Source organism: Pseudorca crassidens, chromosome 3, assembly GCF_039906515.1.
Source record: "Pseudorca crassidens isolate mPseCra1 chromosome 3, mPseCra1.hap1, whole genome shotgun sequence".
NCBI classification, from domain to species: domain Eukaryota; kingdom Metazoa; phylum Chordata; class Mammalia; order Artiodactyla; family Delphinidae; genus Pseudorca; species Pseudorca crassidens.
In genome coordinates this window covers 112,274,024-112,289,420 of record NC_090298.1, presented here as the reverse complement: position 1 = coordinate 112,289,420, position 15,397 = coordinate 112,274,024, and the positions used below count along the sequence as shown (strand labels likewise).

Below are 15,397 nucleotides of genomic sequence, written 5' to 3'. Positions count from 1 at the left end.
AGCTGTAGCCTCAGAATAAGTGGGAAGCCTGGCCTTGGAAGGACGGCACCTCACTGCTTCGTCTGTACGTTTGAGCAGGTTCCTTCTTACCATTAGTAACCTGGGCTTCCTAATACCCAACCCCGCAAGGCTGCTGGAAAGCTTCGATGAAACCACCTACATTATTTCCCAGGTCACCCAACAATGAGCTACTAATGCCTGGAAAACACTCAATAGCTCATAAAATACTTCGTGACTCTCCAAACTGTCAGAAAGAAAACTGACTTGGTTGCATTTCTGGTAAGTAATGCAACATTAAAGAGTTACCTGTATTACAGGTATGACCTTAAAAACCTGTATTACAGAGTGACCTTAAGGCAACATTTTTACAACAAAAACTTTTTAAATAATTCCTAAAAAAATGTATCAAACAAACTTTTAAAACTTTTCTATCTGGAACGCCACCAAGTTATGATTTTAAAAAGAGAAAGAAAAGAAAAGCAAATCAGCCAAGAGGGCTGGACCAGTGGTCACAGAAAAGGAAAGGAATCTGACATAAAAGAACTGTCATGAAACGAAAATGAGTGCCTAATGGATAACAGGTAGAAGGCCTGCAGCAGTGTGATGCTCTGTGGAGTCCTGGCAGAACCTGCCGTGGTCCCTCAGGACACCAAGATTTACAAAAGGCTGGGTGTGGGTGGCTGAAGCCGCGGAGCCACAACATCGCGTAAGTGCCAACCTCAGCCTCTCCTCGGTGGAGGTGATTTACTAGAGATGCCACAAGTGGCCCCTTTCTTTCTCCGACACTCCAAAACTGCCTGCAGAACAGAGGCACGATCAATGCGGTTCTTCTGGGAAGGGTGCCACGGCCCTAAAGACCATCCCATCATACATACCAACTTAGCAGCCAAGTAAGTTGGTCACTGTTAGGAAACATCTGTGTTTAGGAGTAAGGAAACGAGAGAAAGGAGAAGTCCCTGGTGAGAAAGGGTTTTAGGTAGTAACCTGTAGGAGACAAAAGCACTATGTTCCCCTGGGGCTAAGGGCACTGACTAGGATCACCTATGTGAGCCCAATCAAGGGGCTTCATGTATTCAAAATACCTAGGTAACACTGGGAGGGCACTGTGGGAGAGGTACACAAGCACAACCCAAGTCTTCACCCTCAAGGCACTTACATGTTAGATGCAGAGAGACAAAAGTAAGTGGTCACATTCCTCTGTTGCATGATTTAAGCTGCACTTACTCACATCCTAATCCCACCACTGGTTCACTGTCAACTTCACCACAGGGCCTCAATAGCCTCATCCGTCCTAGCACTAATGTTCACAGGTTTAATATCAAAACAAGGCTGAAAGAAAACCACTAACAAATAGGATAATGCAAGGGCTGAATTACAAACAGAAAGAACAGACAAGAGGCTAATGTCTGCGGCTACAAAGATCTATGTAAGGCACATGAGCTCCACTTCCTCTCCAGTCTGCCCTGCACCCCCATCCCACACAAACGATCCTTCCTACGGCCACTGATGACCTCCATGTTGCTTAATGCGTGATCATCTTTTGGTACTCATCTTACTTGGAGTGTCAGCAGAACTGATTCCTCTCTCCCTTTTTTTAAAAAAATTATTTATTTAATTTATTTATTTTTGGCTGCATTGGATTTTCGTTGCTGCGCACAGGCTTTCTCTAGTTGCAGCGAGCGGGGGCTACCCTTTCGTTGCAGTGTGCGGGCTTCTCATGGCAGTGGCTTCTCTTGTTGCAGAGCACGGGCTCTAGGCTCACACGCTTCAGTAGTTGTGGCACGTGGGCTCAGTCGTTGTGGCTCATGGGCTCAGTAATTGTGGCTCATGGGCTCTAGAGCACAGGCTCAGTAGTTGTGATGCATGGGCTTAGTTGCTCCGCAACATGCGGGATCTTCCCAGACCAAGGCTCGAACCCACGTCCCCTGCATTGGTAGGCGGATTCTTAACCACTGCGCCACCAGGAAAGCCCCCTCTCTCCCTTTTAAAACATCATCTTCTTCTGGATTCTGTGTACAACACTGGCCTGATTTTCTTCCTATTCACTATAAAGTCTTTCTCAGTCTTCTGCCAACACCTCCTCTTCTATCCTACCCCTAAATGGACCGGGTTCTGAGCCCTCTTCTCTTCTCACACTATAATTTCTGCCTGGGTAACCTCATCTATTACATTGGCTTGGTTCCATACACATCTATGTCTCCCCAATTATCTACAACCCAGACACAAAACTACCTTCTTAGGGTTGACACTGGGATGTCTCGTAGCAACGCACATTTAACAATATCCACACCAGAAACCTTGATCCCTGCACACCAATCCTGTTCCTTTCCCACACTTCCCCAGCTCAGTAAATGTCACTCCCAACCACCCAGTTCCTCGGGTCCTAAACCTGAAAGTCATACTTAACACTCCCTGCTCTTCTTCCTCACCACCCATCACCACTCCTCCCTTGTAGAGAAACTTGGGTTTTCTCTTGATATTGTTATTCCCTGTAAGTGTTATGTGTGGCATCATTGGTTCCTGCTCATGTAAACTACTAAAAGCAGCTCCAACCTCTATACCTCTCTGCTTCCCCTTTGTCATTATCCAGTCCAGAATCTCCTGCTGTGTCCACCTAGTAATGATGTCTCACCTGGATGAATGCAACAGCCTCCTTACTATTCTCCTCATGTAATTTTTTGCCCCCTCCCGCCTCCACTTCATCCTCTAAGTCCTCAGACAGCCTGCCCACTTCCCATAACACCATGTCCTCACCCCTCCTGTCCTCTTCCTGTCACCTTTCTGGGCCGCCATATTGATGCATGTGAATGTCCTGGCTGATGCTCTCAAGAACATCAATGATGCCAAAGAGATGCAAACACCAGGTTCTTACTAGACTGTGCTCCAAAGTCATCATCCAGTTTCTAACAGTAATAACGAAGAATGGTTACATTGGCGAATTTGAAATCACTGATGACCACAGAGCTGGGAAAATGGTTGTGAACCTCATGGGCAAGTTAAACAAGTGTGTAGTGATCAGTCCCAGATTTGATGTGCAACTCAAAGATCTAAAAAAATGGCCGAGTGCCCATTTGGTTTCATTATACTGACAACTTCAGCTGGCATCATGGACAAAGAAGCAGCAAAACAAAACACAGGAAAGAAAATCCTGGGATTCTTTTCCTAGGGATGTAGTACACACGTGCAAATGAAATGTCTCAATGGACAAAGGAAATAAAAGAAAAAGAAAATGCATCAGCTTATCAGTTCCTTGGAGAGGTCTTCCCTGACAGCTCTCCTCCAACTGAATTCAGTTTTCCCATTTTCTCTCTCTCAACTGTCTCTTCTGCTGGAGAGGCAGTATCCACACTGGCAAATGCAAGGGATTGCCTGGGTCAAATCCCAACTCCACTGCGGGGCCCTGGGTAAATCACTTAATCTAAACTCTGGTACCCTTACCTGTAAAATGAGGTAAATATTCTCTGAAAGACAGGGTTTTGTGAGGATTAAATGAATAAATACATGTAAAGTCCTTACAACATAGTGCCTGGCCCAAAGCTGGAGTGCTCACCAAGCATTAGCTATTAGGATGTTTCTTCATGGCACTTACCGTAACTGGCAATTATACATGCGTTATTTTCTTTGTTTATGCTCTCCCTCCCCTACTATACTGTAAGTGTTAGCTCCAGTTCCAGTATGGCACTAATGTTTTTTGCCCCCCTGTCCTTGGCTTCCCCACTTCTTCAGTGAAAGGGATGACTAGGTGACCTCTCGGGTACCTCACAGTTCTAATCTCTAACAGACTAAAGAGGCCTCTTACAGAGAAGTAATGAGAGGTAAGGTTAGAGACTGTGGGCAGCTTTGAAAACCTCTGAGAAGATGATGTCTTGTAAGATGTAACAGAAAGGAACTGGGATTTTCTGAGCAGATACCAACTTGGTCACAATAAAACAGCATGCAGGCCAATGAAGGCAGAGAGGGCCTAGAGGTAAAAAGCCATGAGGAAGCTCCTTCCGGAGCGCTAGGGGGAGGAGAGGTGCACCCAGACCAAGCACAGTCACTGACCAGTTCCTGGTGACTGATCACCAAGATAATTGTTCAGTTTCATGTCTGGATGCTTGAGAGAATGGTGGTCCTGAGACAAACAAACAAGTTTCTTTTAGGAAACTTTCTTGTAGGAAAGACAGAAAGACAATAAGAGTTTGCTTTCAGATACCTTAAACCTGAGGCAACACTGAACGAGGGAGAGAGCAGCACAAGGACCCTCCATGCCAATCTTCAGCCCAGCTCACTGAACCAACCTTAGGGCCCTCACTTGCCCCACACATTACAAATAAGATGTGCCCTCTTTCTCCCTGTCCCTGACCTGTGCCACCTGCCAACCCCTCCCCCGTAGCTCCTTCCTTCAAAAAAACCTATCAGACCTATCAAAACTCCCCCTTCTCCAGGCAGACTTCCTGGATTACACCTTTCAGCTTCTTAATATTTCAGATTTTAGTGCCCAGTTAGCATGACAATTTTAAAAATCAACTATCAGGACTTCCCTGGTGGTCCAGTGGGTAAGACTCCGTGCTCCCAATTCAGGGGGCCCGGGTTTGATCCCTGGTCAGGGAACTAGATCCCGCATGCATGCCGCAACTAAGAAGTCCGCGTGCCACAAGTAAAGATCCCGCATGCCGCCACTAAGACCCGGCACAACCGAAATAAATAAATCAATAAATAAATATTTTTAAAAATCAACTATCAATATCTTATGCAAGGCAGATGTTCCACCTCCCCAACAAAACTGGGAATTCTTCTGGGCAGGAACGGAATCAGTTGCTTCTTTTGCATCTTCCTCCTTCCACGCCTTGGGCCCAGAGCAGTGCCAGCCCCTCAGTGGTTGCCGGCTCAAGGACCTCGCTACGCTCTCTGATCCTGACAGAGCCAGGCCCTCTGGCTCTCAGTGGGGAGACCATGTGGCTCCCAGCCCAGCCCCAACTGGGTCTGCTCCAGGCACCTGGTGCACGTCCGTGGTCAGTGCTACAGTGGCAAGGACAGGGCATTTGAAGTCAGTTTGATGAATGATATGGTAGAAGGCCACAATCCTGCCTTACTGGCTGAGAGCACAGGAGCAAACTGATTCATTAGTGGCGTTTGCTGTTTTGATAAGACTGATTTTAACGATACAATTAAATGATGTCTGATTGCTCAACAATGATACCTGGGTTGCTCCCACACAAGCACAGCTCTGTTTGTCCTAGCTGGTGAACAGCCCCTTTCTCAGGGAAGTATTGTCAAACCCATCTAAGGCAGAAAAGTAATCCAACAAGCAGTCCTTGGAAAGCAAGATATCTCCCAGAAGAAATAAAAAAGTAAACACAAAATACCTTTCTATATCACAGTAGGATCTAAAAATGTTGCTGTGGGAACCAGAGATGAGTCTGGCACCTACTAACTGTGACATGACCCCGTGTGACCACAGCAAGTCCATGATCACAGTCTGGTTCAGTGTCCTTCTGTAAAATTCAGAGGACTAATTTTAGTGAACTAGTTAGAATGGCCCATTCCAGCCTGGATCAGAAGGGCAATATGATGGTAAATTATCTGCAACACAGGGAAGAGGATGCATTGCTTTGTTTTGTTTAAAAGGATGTAGAGAAAAGAGCAACACAGAGAGCTCAGAGCCAAGGTGAGCTCTGGTAGGCCACGTGCCTCCTGAGGTGAGAAAGCCACTGGTCACCACCTGGCCACAGGAACATGACTGCAGCGTTGTAGTTACTGCTCGGAAGAGCTGATAAAGAGTTGATAAAGCCTCTTCATCAGGCACCCAACGTCCGTATTTCAAAACAGCTGAGTGCAAGTTTCTATGTCATGGTCCTAATGCACCAAAACTCTATTGACAAAACTCTTGCTGTGCAAACCTAAACACTATTGATAATGGCTGTACTGAAACAATGGAGTGGCATACCAAAGAAAAACAGAAACAGAGCAGAAAACACGACCAAAATACTTTTAAGTGATTACTTAAGGTCTCCTTTAAATTATTTTCCGTAATTATCGAGCCAGCAGTCCATTGTTATTAATTCATATTCAGCCTATTTAAGCGGTACCAGCAACACAGGCTGAAAACAAATGCCTCAGTAATTTCCTAACTTTTGAGTGTTATTTTCTTGTCAGTTAAATTTAAAGCAGCCCATTTGTGACCACATTATACCAAGTTAATCTCATCTAAAGTGCTTCACAAACCCTAACAGCTACGCTAAGGTTTTATACTAATGAAAGTAATTTACATAAATGAAATTTATGTCAATGCATTTCATGACAAATTTTGTATTTTATAATAATTATAGTACTTATATGATAACATCTGTTGATAGTCACAGTCTAAACCTGGCAAAGATTTAAACCCACAACATTTTCCATGCATCATGTACATTATCTGTGAAAAGCAGTAAAAAAAAGTAATGAATGCATTAATCATACCAATATCATCTGCAAAGCATAAATCTGAAATACCTTTCACGTCAGCTCAAACTGCGTTTTATTTTTTACACACCTGATTTTACGCCATCTGTAAAAGGGCAAGACAAAGACTTTTGAGGAAATTATATTTCTTGGCTGTTTGACTTTTACAAAATACTCAGGCGAAGTTGTGTAAACAGAAGGTTTACTATACTACTAAGAAAAAACGATGCAGTTAAAAGTCCATTTTTATTAAAGGACGGTGTAATCACCACAACATTTTCACACTGCAATGTGGTGTCATATCTGCATTTTTTACACCTGTTTTACATTTCCCTCCGTCTATCTATCACATGTGTTTTTACAAATACACATCAGCTCTAAACCTCTTCTATGACATAAACAGCAGAAGCAAGACTCCAAATGATAACATTTTAGGCTCTAATTTCCCTAACCTGATGGACACCAAACCAACGTCCCAGCCACCACCTGACAACATCAGCGTGTCCTGCCCGGGACTCCCCGGGACTCCAGGAATAACTTCAAAGTGAAAACCAACATGAAAACACCACGCAGATATTCTTACCAGCTTCCCAAATTTTAGGTAAAGTTTACTAAAAGGTAGCGTCTCTACTCTCTACTCCAATGACAACTGTGAACACTTTCTCAGGTTTCTAGTTGGCTAAAAAAGCCCATCAGGGGCTTCCCTGGTGGCACAGTGGTTGAGAGTCCGCCTGCCGATGCAGGGGACACGGGTTCGTGCCCCGGTCCGGGAAGATGCCACATGCCGCGGAGCGGCTAGGCCCATAAGCCATGGCCGCTGAGCCAGCACGTCCGGAGCCTGTGCTCCGCAACGAGAGAGGCCACGACAGTGAGAGGCCCACATAACGCAAAAAAAAAAAAAAAAAAAAAAAAAGCCCATCAGTGGGCACATGTTAAGAGCAAGCAACTGGTGTGATAATCAGACAGGTTTTCACTTTCCCTGGCTCCCAGACACACAGATAATAGCCTAAACTTTAAAAGCAAAATGACACTTTCTAACCTATATGAAGCCGAAGCCTTAAGAACATCCTCACTGAGAGTGTTTCTTTACCCTCACCAGGCAGTGAATATCCACTTTCAAGAGTACTCAGATGTGACATTTATATTACTGAATTACTGACTCATAACTTAATGAACAATAAAAACTGAACTAATTCGTTCACAAGGAGAGTGCCTGAGACCTCCACCCATGTCCTGCCAGGATCGTTAAGATTTTCATTAACAGTTGTCTGTCTCCTGGTATCAACAAGCCTTTGACTTCACTAAGTGTTTCAGAATGTTAACCATAAGCCTATTATCAAATTCCTCAATAAAACATCTTTACAGAGTAAGTCAGCGACAGTAACTTTCAACTGCTCTACAGCAGGAGTTCCAGGACAGGAATAGAAACCATTTTACAAACCCCAAACTCACATATGGTGGGTGTTACTGCTGCTAGACACACAGAACCCCACTCCTCCACCATCGCCACCACCGCCGAGGCCATTCAGAAGCCCCCTCCCTACTCCAGTGCCAGAAATCTTTTAACAGCAGCAGTTACATTAACCAAATTGTGATGAACAAGACAAAGCACAAATAGAGCTGGGACCCTGCCCTGTGAGAGATACTCAACTTGGACAAGCTATTAGACTGAACCATGTAAAAGAGCCATTTTTGTAGGTCAAATCTGGCTGAATATCAGCCAGTTCATAAGATTCCATCTAACAAAATCGAATACCCTGCAGGCAGGCCCACCTAATAAAGCACAGATAAGGTACAGGAGCTCCTCCTGGAACGCAGAGAATTACAGTTCTTTTTCACAAAGCTCAGTCCCTCTCTCATGAATCAAACCTGCTCTCCATTACCAAGTGGAAAATCCTTATCTCCTCCAGCCAGAACTCTTCATTCACCCAAAAGGTACCAAACTAGGTCAGCTGACGCACCCCCACTCTTACCTATTCCTGATACTAAGTTTGTTTCTGCACTGAACAGGTGTGGTCCAGTATCCAAGAAGGAGAGACTGGGGACAGCCTTCCCAGGGGGCTGTGATGCCGCCTGGCCCACCTGGGCTCCTGCCCTGGAGGGCTCCACCTGCTGGCATCTGGAGTAGCTGTTGCCTGGGTTCAAAGCCTCATCTTCTAAACCTGCTTCCAAAGCATAAAATTTCCTCTGATTTTTTTTTTTTTTTTTTTTGGCTGCGTTGGGTCTTCGTTGCGGTGAGCGGGGGCTACTCTATTGCAGTGAGCGGACTTCTCATTGCAGTGGCTTCTCTTGTTGCAGAGCACGGGTTCTAGGAGCATGGGCTTCAGTAGTTGTGGCTCGCAGGCTCAGTAGTTGTGGCTCACGGGCTTCAGTAGTTGTGGCTCGCGGGCTCTAGAGCGCAGGCTCAGTAGTTGTGGTGCACGGGCTTAGCTGCTCTGCAGCAATGTGGGATCTTCCTGGACCAGGGCTCGAACCCGTGTCCCCTGCATTGGCAGGCAGGCATTGGATTCTTAACCACTGTGCCACCATGGAAACCCATTTCCTCTGATTTTGTAAGCTTCCCACTTGTCCCTACATGACAATGCCTAACAAAATGTATCTTTATGGAAGGCTCACACCCACGTTTCTAACTGACATTTTGTTCTTTCAACACTATCACCCTGCAGTTGCCAAACACCTAAGAATACGTTTACATGTCACTCAGAGACCTCTCCCTCCTTATGTCTACATGAACAGAAAAAAAAGCAAAACTCCTTTACAAATGCCAACCCCACCCTAAGTCCAAGTACTCCAAGTGTCGAAACTTCCTGCCTCAGCCCTGGCACCGCCATGCTCGGAACACCCATAGAGTCTCACCATTACCTTTGCACCACCACCGAGGAAAGACAATGGGCTAACAGCAACCAAAACCCACAGCCACTTCATCCACCTACGCCATTAGGATCCCTCGGGAATTTTCACATTTATATTCGCTAAGTATTTGCGCCGATCTGAGCTATCAAATGCATGTGGACTCTTTGGAACTAATCATATCTTGGAATAAAACCTCTAAGAGGAAAAAAGTCCAAATATATTTTACTAGCTACTTCTTATGGTAAAACCTAGAATAACCCAAAGCTTTGAGAAGTAGCTTTTCCATCCAGGGTCAATGAAAAGGTTTCTAAAATGTATGGTTCAATTTCTATAGTAATAAAAGAAATGGATTCTAAAGCAAACTTATAATACCATTTCACACACGCTACATAAGCAAACCACTTAAAAACTGTAACACCCGGGACTTCCCTGGTGGTCCAGTGGTTGAGATTCCGCGCTTCCACTGCAGGGGCCACGGGTTCCATCCCTGGTCGGGAACTAATATCCCACACGCTGCGAGGCACAGCCAAAAAAAAAAAAAAAAAGTAACACCCAACAAGTGTAATCTTACTCCTGAAGATTTATTGTAAGTAAAAAGACAAGACTGTATAAAGAACTGGAAAATGAGGGCTTCCCTGGTGGCACAGTGGTTGAGAGTCCGCCTGCCAATGCAGGGGACACGGGTTCATGCCCCGGTCCAGGAAGATCCCACATGCCGTGGAGCGGCTGGGCCCGTGAGCCATGGCCGCTGAGCCTGCGCGTCCTGAGCCTGTGCTCCGCAACGGTAGAGGCCACAACAGTGAGAGGCCGCCGTACCGGAAAAAAAAAAAAAAGAACTGGAAAATGTTCATACCCTATTGAACAAAAAAACAGAACATTTTTTACCTATATATTCAGCAAAGACTAAAAAAAAATACATGCTAACACCCAGTGTGAAGTCTCTTAGGGGAGATGGGGGTCATCAGCTCTGACCATGGCTCCCTCCAGCGTGTAAAGCTGAGGCCAGGAGAGGTGCTGTCACATGCAGCACAGTGGGCCTCCCCTAACTCCTGCTAAGGGCAGGGCTGCAGTGAGGGAGACATGGTCTTAGCAAGGCATACACACGCATGTGGAAATGCCTGCTCACAATAAAAAGTTACAGGTCCACAGGCTAGAGTGGACATGCTCTCATACCCATCTGGCATACACGGGGGACTGTACCTAGAAGATAAATTTCTAGATTCGTGCGATGGGTATTGTTGGACAATGGGTATTTTAAAAGTTGATACACATCACCCAATTGCTCTCCAAAAAGGTTATATTACTTGACACTCCGACCTCTTCACTTTCCATCTCCCACATCACAACTGCACTTCCCTCCTCACCAGCTTAGACTCCAAAGTCCAATGTTTTGACCCTCCCTTGCACACATCCTTAGTTTCCTTGCCCCCTGTTCCTCCACTGCATTCATCTGCCAAAAGTTCAGCCCTTGTTAACAGCTCATACAACTCAATAACAAAAAAAACAAACAACCCATTCAAAACCTGGGCTGAAGACCTAAATAGACCTTTCTCCAAAGAAGACATACAGATGGCCAACAGGCACATGAAAAGATGCTCAACATCACTAATTATTAGAGAAATGCAAATCAAAACTACAATGAGGTACCACCTCACACCAGTTAAGAATGGCCACCATGAAACCTACAAATAACAAATGCTGGAGAGGGTGTGGAGAAAACGAAACCTTCCTACACTGTTAGTGGGAATGTAAATTGGTGCAGCCACTATGGAAAACAGTTTGGAGGTTCCTCAAAAAAACTAAAAATAGAGTTCCATATGATCCAGCAATCCCACTCCTGAGCATATATCAGGACAAAACTATAATTCAAAAAGATACATGCATCCCCCGATGTTCACTGCAACACTATTTACAACAGCCAAGACATGGAAACAACGTAAATGTCCACTGACAGAGGAATGGATAAAGAAGATGTGGTACATATATACAATGGAATATTACTCAGCCATAAGAAAGAGTGAAATAATGCCATTTGCAACAACATAGATGGACCTAGAGATTATCATACTAAGTGAAGTAAGTCAGAAAGAGAAAGACAAATATCATATGCTATCACTTATATGTGGAATCTAAAATACAACATAAATGAACCTATCCACGAAACAGAAAAAGACTCACAGACATAGAGGACAGACTTGTGGTTGCCAAGGAAGAAGGGGGTGGGGGAGGGATAGACTGGGAGTTTGTGTTTAGTAGACGCAAACTATTACATAGAGAGTGGATAAACAACAAGGTCCTACTGTACAGCACACGGATATCCTGTGATAAACCATAATAGAAAAGAATATGAAAAAGAATGTGTGTGTGTGTGTGTGCACATGCACGCGTGTATATAGCTGAACCACCATACAGCAGAAATTAACACAACATTGTAAATCAACTATACTTCAATAAAATAAATTAAAAAACAAAAGAAGTTCAGCCCTTGTTAAGCCCAACCCTGCACATACTCCAAGCCTGTGCCCAAGCAGCTGAACATGGCTGGACAAAACACACAAGATCCTCACCTTAAATGTTTGCCCATAAATCTCCAGTGACACTGAGAACTGCCCAGCAACTGCCCACATTTCACAGTTCCTTCAATGTCTTAGTCTCTAAGAGGACTATTTCATGCCTTTTCCTATTTTTCCAGATCTCCAACACTCCTCCCTCCCACTCCGACTCATTCTCAACTGATGACTTCATTAAAAAAACAGAAGCAATCAGAAGAGAAAACTACCTCTTCTTCCCAAGGCGAACGTGGCAACCTACCTGCATCTGTACACACACACTCAGCCTTCCTTCCTATCACCATGGAGGTACCATGCCTGCACCTCCACCTGCCCTCTTTTGCCGATCCAGGACAATTATCCCCTCTGACGGCTCTCAAACTGTTATCCCCAGCCTGAACTCTGACCTCATATCACCAACTGCTGATCCAATATTGCCACTGGGGTGACTAGTAAGTATCTCAAACCTGACATGTCCAAAATGGAATTCTTAATTCCCTACCCTGCTCTCCACTCCACTTTCCCCAGCCAAGTAAATGGCACCGGTGGCACCACCAAAACCTTGGGATCATCCTTGACCCTCTCCTTCCCCCACATCCAATCTAACAGCAAGTCTGGACTGTTCTATCTTTAAAATAAATGAGAAATCCTGCGTTTCTCTCCACATACCACTGCCTCCCCCATAGTCTCTCACCATCTCTTGCCTAGCCTATCACATGGCAACGCATACAATCTGCCTGCTGCCACTCTTGCCCTTTTACCATCTGTTCACAGCAGAACAGCCAGGGTGATCTTTTTAGAACATAAACTGCATAATGGCACTTCTCTGCCTGAAACCCTCCAAGGGCTTTTTCCTTCACAGAATAAAATCCAAACTCCCTGCACGGCAACAAGGCTCCAGTGCTCTGGCCCCTCCCTCCCTTCAGCCTCTTCTCCTTTCTGTCCGCTCCAGAAACGGGCCCCCTGGCTCTTCCTCAATCACACCAAGATCACTCCTGCTCCAGGAATTTGGTACTTGCTGTCTCTCCACCAGAAATGCTCTTCCTTCGGTCTTCACATGCTCAGCTCCCTCACATTACTCAGGCCTCAGATGTCCCCTCCCCAGAGAGGCCTTTCCAGCCCCCTCCATCTTAAATAGTGGGCTCACCCCTCCGTCACCCCCATCCCAATATCCTACTTTACTCCCCCTCATGACTTCATCACTACATGAAACTATATTATTTGTTCATTTGTTTATTGTCTATCTTCTCTGCTAGAAAGGGAGCTACATGAGCTTAGAATAGTGCCTGGCACAGAGAAGGGGCTTCATAAATATCTGGTAATGAATATTGCTTTTACAATAAAAATTAAACTACTTTAAAAAAATTTAACTGCGTGCACAATTGCCACATTGTGAATAAACTATACATATGGAGAAAGACTAGAAGAGAATAGGTAAAAAGATGGAAGTAGTTGCAATGGGAAAATTTTTATTTTTATTTCTCATCGTATTTTAATGTTTTATATCATTGCTTTATAATTTTAAAAAATACCTTTTCTGTATTGAAAAATAAATGAAAGATAAGTGAGGATCCATCAATGCCAGAGGGTCATCACTCTAAACATTAGTTGCAAAAAAGGGAAAAGCAGCCCTGACACCTGGGAGCTGGCCTGGACTGCCACCTAGGCCTCCAAGTTGCTAGGAGCCAAACCCAAACCTAGGCCTTGGTGCTGAACAGCAACAGCAACATCAGACAAGGCCACTCTGTGACCATGAAGGATTAGGACAAAAATATAACCACTCTTGTAATGATTATTGTAATCATGACAATAATGTAATGCGGAGTATCACAGATATCACTCTACAATGATATCTCAACACAAACAAAATGTGAACATTGTCCAAATCACAAAACACCAAGCACCCGCCTCTCCTGGCTAATGAGTGACTGCTGCTTCTTTACCAGTTTCAGCTTTGGCCCCACTTTAGTCCATTCTCCCTCTAGGTAAGATTTATTAAAATAGTGAATCATAGAAGAGCCCATTTGCAGACAGCATCCAACCCAGAGCAAAGCTCTGATCCTTAAAGACTCCAAAATCACCAACACCAGCCCAAATCCGGTAGTAAGTCTTTCCAACACCGTCTTCCTGAGATGCCCCACGGTTCCCTATGGCGTGCACTCTTCCTCACCACAACAAGCAATAAGCCTAACTTGTTCAGCTATTGGTATGTTCCTGGTGGTCTTTGGCTGGTGGGCACTGACACTTGTCATGACATCAGTTGCCACTACAGGCCATTACATGCAGAAGTCATAGGAGCCTGGCTAGAAAACCAACCGCAGGATATAATATCAGTGCTGGTTCTCTGAATACGTTCCCTGACATCAGCTGATTTTCTTGTCATCTGCCTCTTTTTCCTAAAAGGTGAGTGAAGGGAGTGGGGGGGGGAAGCCAAGAAAATTAAGTGTCCTGGTGAATAACGTTATAATTAATCAAGGACACCCTGCACAGCTTCCATTCCCCCCACCATTTCCGAAAGTACCCTGAGCACAAGGTTAGAGTGGGGCTGGATGACTGACTCATGGGCAGAGTCTGAGGCAACACTACTCAAGTACTTTAAGCCACATGTTCAAGCCCAATAAATTAGCCCAGGCTTAAAGAAGTCAGGCTGTACACATGTAAGACTTTTAATAAGCTTGGAAAATGCTACCTAGAGCTTATGCACAAGCTTACTGTACCAATGGGATTCCCTGCCACCAGCCACAGAGTGCTAAGCCCCTGACAAGAGCCATCAAGCATGTGGGGCAGCAGGGACAAGGAGTTGGCTTGGTCCAGGTTTCCTCAGGAGCTGGAGACACAGCAGAAGGCTGGTAGCCAGATGGATGGAGACCAGAATAGGGCATGCGGCACAGTGGAGCCAACGGCATTTACTAGGAAAACATGTCAAGGTTTCTTTGGTGGAAATCTGGTCCTCAGACACCCTTCCAGAAACAAGCAAACACTGTAATCAATGTCTGCATTTATCAAATGCTTGTTTGTACCCTGAACTGTGTTATGTACAATAGACAGTTATTTAAGCCAACAGGATCTCTGCCTTCTAGATGCTGACACCTAATATAAATAAAAACAATAAATCTGTCCAGAGGATTATCAAACTAACTGAACAAACATGGAATAGTCTAAAGCACTGACCTTATATAAATGCAATGGAGTAAGAACTGATGGGAGATGACTCTCTAAACAGGGTGGGGCCCTAATGGAACAGTTCCCCTGTTAAGGCTGAATCTCGAAGGCAGGGATCAGCTTTTAAGAAAAGCTTCAGGACTTCCCTGGTGGCGCAGTGGTTAAGAATCCGCCTGCCAACGCAGGGGACATCATAGGTTCGAGCCCTGGTCCGGAAAGATCCCACAGGCCGTGGAGTAACTAAGCCCGTGCACCACAACTACTGAGTCTGCGCTCTAGAGCCTGTGAGCCACAACTACTGAAGCCCATGCGCCTAGAGCCCATGCTCCGCAACAAAAGAAGCCATGCAATGAGAAGCCCGCGCACCGCAACGAAGAGTAGCCCCCGCTCACCACAACTAGAGAAAG

At 45.0% G+C, this 15,397-nt stretch overlaps 2 protein-coding genes and 1 pseudogene across 6 annotated transcripts in view; 1 reads left to right on the top strand and 2 right to left on the bottom strand.

The window, feature by feature from the left end:
- The window catches only part of TXNDC15 (thioredoxin domain containing 15), a 76,066-nt gene that overhangs the window by 30,788 nt on the left and 29,881 nt on the right, over positions 1 to 15,397 (bottom strand). The window lies entirely within an intron of this gene.
- The window catches only part of PCBD2 (pterin-4 alpha-carbinolamine dehydratase 2), a 49,902-nt gene that overhangs the window by 30,788 nt on the left and 3,717 nt on the right, over positions 1 to 15,397 (bottom strand). The window lies entirely within an intron of this gene.
- Positions 2,744 to 3,166, top strand: LOC137220572 (small ribosomal subunit protein uS8-like; annotated as a pseudogene).